Source organism: Carya illinoinensis, chromosome 12 (genome assembly GCF_018687715.1).
Source record: "Carya illinoinensis cultivar Pawnee chromosome 12, C.illinoinensisPawnee_v1, whole genome shotgun sequence".
Taxonomy (NCBI): domain Eukaryota; kingdom Viridiplantae; phylum Streptophyta; class Magnoliopsida; order Fagales; family Juglandaceae; genus Carya; species Carya illinoinensis.
The window spans coordinates 22656720-22662430 of record NC_056763.1 but is presented as its reverse complement, the minus strand read 5'-3'; the positions used below and the strand labels follow the sequence as shown (position 1 = coordinate 22662430).

Here is a 5711-nt window from a genome sequence, read left to right as displayed (position 1 = left end):
TAAATAGATCATTTGAGAGCTTCACATTTACAATACCAAGAGCATACAACATTCATTCAAAGCTTTCATTTTCTCTTCTCTAAGCATTGAGCCTTAATCCTTGTTCATTTTGAGAGATATAGTTTGCGCTGTATTGTTCTTATTTCACTCATTGAGGGGTGTTTTCTAATAACCTACCCACTATCAGCTCTTGTATCAGAAAAATGGTGTGTATAACCCTTGTGCGTGTAGAAAGTATTCTACACGGGGAATAGTTGAATCACCACGTGTAAGGTGATTGCAAGTGTAGAGGGTGTTCTACACGAATCCTTTGTAGCGGTGTTGTTCAAATGTGTAATAGGTTTCTATCTCCACCTGAAGGAGGTTGAATAGTGAATTTGGGAATCCTCAAGGGGTAGCTTGAGGTGAGGACGTAGGCAGTGGGGCTGAATCTCGTTAACATACTGAGTTTGCTTCTCTCTTACCCTTACTCTTTATATTTATTGTTATTTCATATTTTGTTTATATTTTATATTATATATTTGATTTATAATTGTTATTTTTTTAATATAACTCAATTCACCCCCCTCTTGTGTTAGTCATCTGGGCAACACTCATCATTCTTGCTTTTTATAAAGAATAAATATAAAAATTGATGGGCAATGTGATCTCATTCTAATTGTGTGAGAGTAACAAGCTGTGTCTAATGTCACGTGAGATCATAGGAACAAATGTTTTGAAAAATCTATCATACTAGAGATTGTAGTTGGTGATACTGGCAAAACAGGATAAGAATCATGCCGAGTCATTTTTAAAATTTCAAGGACTAATTCAATGACCAAAATCAGTGTATATTCACATAAATTTGGGGGGGGGGGGGGAATGAAGGGCAGTACTGAAAAGGGGGGGTTATTTTTACCATGTTTTGAAAGGATCAACTTTATATGCTACAGTAAGAACCAATATTGTATTAGCAAGCACTAACTACAATAAATTGGGGGAAAAATGGCAATATACGTACATTTTTATACAGGTAGCTCTGGCTGAAGTTGATATTCCATACAACTAGAAATCCTATCTACAATGTAGCTCATGTCCGGTCTTCCTTCAGAATTCTCAAGCAATGCCAAGTTGGCTATATTGATCAACACTCGAAGTTGCTCTAAATCTGCATTGCCATTGAGTTTTGGGTCCAACATTTTAGTCAATACCTCAATGTCATTGATCTTCCTGTAATCCTCGGTCCATCCTGCATGTGTCACTGAGCCTTGTGTGGATTTGAGGTTTGTTATTAGCTCAAGCAGTAGGACTTCAAAACTATAAACATCACTCTTTCCTGAGACTAGGCCTGTGTTGAGGTAATGAGGGTCGACATAACCGAAAGAACCTTTGACAGTGGTTGGAGTTTGTGAGCCAAGTTTGGTGTCATAACCCAATTTGCAACGTCCAAAGTCGGCAAGTTTGACATGGTTGTTGTTGACTAATTGCTACTTTTTAGTCTCACACCGGTGGGATGTAAATAAATATGCATTAGGCTAGGTTATAGATAAGAGGCTTAACTTATTAGTTTAAGTGCACCAGTTGAAAGCTTATATAGTAACTTTTGACTTTAGTTAAATTCCTCTATTAGCCTTTTGTAAAAATGGAAGAGGTGTAAAGTTAAAGTTTTACTAGTGGGGTAACTTTGTGGGTGTGGTGAGGAGAAAAATTGTATGATTGTAACAATTTTTCACATAGTGAATTTTTTTCTCTGGGTCTTGTGGTTTTTCTCCTGTTTTGGAGTTTCCACGTAAATTTCTTATGTTGTTATTATTTCTCTATTTTTCTTGTTATTCCTGCAAAGGGTAGATTCTTAGGGGTGAATTTGGGAGGTATAAATTCTCAACAATTGGTATCAGAGCCACTAAGGTCTTTTTTTGGGGTGGAGTTTTGGTGTGGTAGTGTGGATACGTACAGTCTAAGGAGGTTCTGTTTAGGAGATTGAAAATTTTAAGTGTATCCACTGTGACCCTCCAATCTTTCCTGTGAACTGACTTAGTGATGTACTATTCATTTCTAGAGTAAAATTCTTCAAGTAATGTCAGGAAGTAGGCTTTCAAATCTTGTCAAATTTGAGGTGGAGAAATTTGATGGGAGAATCAATTTTAACTTGTGGCAAGTACAAGTCAAGGATGTCTTGATTCAATCAGGATTACATAAGGCATTGAAGGACAGACCAACACATGAAGTCAGCACTGGTACTAATGTGACTGGTGAAATGAGCAGATCTAAAATGAGCGATAAAGATTGGGAGGATTTGGATTTGAGAACAGCAAGTGCGATACGTCTGTGCCTGGCCAAAAATATTCTTGCAAATGTGCATGGAATATCTACGGCAAACGAACTCTGGGGAAAACTTGAAGAGTTGTATCAGACGAATGGCGTCTCAAATCGTGTGTACCTGAAGGAGCAGTTTCATACACTGTGGATGAGTGAAGGTACAACTATTTCAGATCATTTAAGCGTTCTCAATGGCATTGTCACTGAGCTAGAAGCTATTGGAGTTAAAATTGATGATGAGGATCAAGCCTTGAGACTCATCTGGTCTCTTCCAACTTCCTATGAGCACATGAAACCTATTTTGATACATGAGAATGAGAGAATAATTTTTTCAAAGGTTACCAGTAAAATATTTTTTGAAGAGAGAAGACTAAGTAGTGAAAGTAATGTTCCACTTGAGAACTTATTAATGGTAGCAGCTGAAAATGGGAAGATGAAGAACTCCATGAAGAAGAAAGTAGTCTGCTGGGAGTGTGAACAATCTGGACACGTCAAGAAAAATTGTCCAAGAGCTGGAGCTGGTTCGGCAAGTAGCTCCAAGTTAGTAAATGGAGATACTGGAAATGATGCTAATGTTGCCATGTCTCTCTCCATGGAAGATTTTGATCTTTAAAAAGAGACATGTACATCATCATGACATGCCGCTAATTCTCAAAATTGCCATGATAGAAAATGTGGTAATGTTAGCGGATCCACAAGTTTGCACACAGGCATTGGTTTGGCATTGATGCAGGGTGTGTGGTGGAAATTCATATCGATGGCTGATGAACTTCCATGAGAGCCAAACGTGGAAGTTACACCATAATTTTCAACAACGTTGTTTTCGACATGGGCCGAAGTGAAATGCTTATAATTGGTTTATTCTGAGTGTGTATGCTTTTATGGTGAAGCATGATAATGGAATCTATGAAGATCTTCATTGAAGTGAAGCTTGGCTGTGGGACCAGTCAAAATCGCAAGGTGGAGATTGTTGACTAATTGTTACTTTTTAGTCCCACACCGGTGGGATGTAAACAAATATGCATTAGGCTAGGTTATAGATAAGAGGCTTAGCCTCTTAGTTTAAGTGCACTAGTTGAAAGCTTATCTAATAACTTTTGATTTTAGTTAAATTCCTCTATTAGCCTTTTGTAAAAGGGAAGAGGTGTAAAGTTAAAATTTTACTAGTGGGGTAGTTTTGTGGGTGTGGTGAGGAGAAAAATTGTGTAATTGTAACAATTTTTCACATAGTGAATTTTTTTCTATGAGTCTGGTGGTTTTTCTCCTGTTTTGGAGTTTTCACGTAAATTTCTTGTATTGTTATTATTTCTCTATTTTTCTCGTTATTCCTGCAAAAGGTAGATTCTATGGGGGTGAATTTGGAAGGTCTAAATTTCCAACAGTTGTTGTCCATTAAGAGAATGTTGGAGGACTTGACATATCTGTAAATGACAGGTGGATCAGCTTGTGAATGGGTAATCTAGCGCCAGAGCGATGTCTAGGGCAATGCTTAGCTGATTCAACCATGTCAATGTCCCCGACAATTGGCCGTGGTATGTGTGCATCTTGTCGAAAAGACTCTTGTTTGGAACATACTCCAGCAACAACAGTTGTTCTCCCGCTCAAGTTACAAGCGCAATAACTTCTTGTTAGGTACAATTTTGCAAAGAACATTGATCATAAATAGGACATGCAACAATTGAGATGTGGATGAAAGGCTTAAGTTAGAAGTTGAAATGCGCTGCACAAGGCCTATGTTGCCTGCCTGCACTAGGCCATGAAATTTAAAGGACAATTGGCACTAAACAAAGGATGTGGTTGTTTCTTTAGGCTTACCTTTCTCAGAACAAAAACCCAATAAACCCACCAAGTTTGGATGAGAAATCCTTAGCAGAACTGAAACTTCATCCAAGAATATCTTCTCGCTTCCACCTCTCTCCTCCATCAGCCGCTTCACGGCACCAAATCTTCCATTGCCAAGCTCCACAAGATACACGAAAGAAGTGGCTCCGATTCCTATTCGAATATTGAATTCCCTTGTGGCCGTCCTCAGCTCTTCTAGTGCATATGTCCTTATAACATGACCAGGATAACACAAACCACGTGCAATGCACAAACAACTGGAATTTAACCCATGGTGTGGGTTTTGACCATCTAATTTTCTTTTAGAACATTCATTTGCACGAGACTCCAAGTAGACCAACCACCTCTTTAAGACCATGGCTAGAAAGATCATCAGCACAATTACACCAATTACCCAAAAGCTTCTTTTGTTGTTTGTGGAGAAACCCAAGAACCACATGCTTCCGTTTCTGTTCCGAGTTTAGGTTCTGATCAACTAATTTCCCTTGTGTTGTGCCCCCTTATACCTTTCTTTTCTTTATACCAATATATGCCTTTCTGTCGGCTCATTTATGAAGGAGAGATGCAGAGAGTAGAATTGAAAGTGCTTAATACAAACGCTTAATACAAGGATCGAGGAAGAACATTAAGTTAGTGGATAGACATGCTTTGAAGATTCATTGATTTGGAACTTAGCACTAGAAAGATTAGAAAGACCCAAAAATTTTCTTATGCAATGGAACAATCATAGGGTCCTAATTCTGTCGTTTATCTTAATCTTAAATATTATCTAGTATGCACATATGTTATTCGTACTAACCAAACGTGTGCTGTTTCAAATGTCGGGATTAGGCAGGATTAACAAGCAGTATTCTTGGAAAGAAAAACTTCCAAAATTCTCTTTACCACATATATTCCATAATTAACAAAAACTTGGATCCCCAAATATTCAAGCTCTTCACTAATATATTGTCGAATGCGCCGAACCTGATCTTATCCCTGACGATTTAGAAAGGCTTTTCCTCTCCTATTTTTCCCCCTTCATGTCCATGGACAAGGATTTTCAAATTGTTCAAACTTCAAAGGTTTGGTTGTCAAACCCTCCTCAATTCATTTCATCTTATCATTACACATTTTTCAAATCTCCATACACTTTTTAAAATTTTTATATAAAATATAATAAAAAATTTAACTTTTTAAAATTCCCATACACCTTTTTCAAATTTCTATATAAAATATAATAAAAAATTTAACTTTTTAAAATCCCAACACACTCATAATATTTAAAACTAATATTCTAATAATATTTTATTCAACTCAACTCAACTCAACCCAACCAAACCCAACCTAACCTAATATCCAAACCCATCATTCTAATACTCTTATCTTAATATTAAATTAAGATATTTAAAAATTAATAAATGTTTAAAAAATATCAGTTATTCAATACTCTTATCTTAATATTAAATTAGGTTTTAAGTTTTGGATGTCGGTCATGTCTAACATCATTCTAAATGCCCAGTCATCATCTTTTTCTGCAAGTATAATTTATTAGTCATAAATCATAATGCCTTTTATCCTCATTTTAACGT

The 5711-nt window shown here is 36.7% G+C and overlaps 1 pseudogene; it reads right to left on the bottom strand.

Annotated features, from left to right (window-relative positions):
• Positions 1-1004: 1004 nt before the first annotated feature.
• Positions 1005-4579, bottom strand: LOC122289348 (annotated as a pseudogene).
• Positions 4580-5711: the final 1132 nt, after the last annotated feature.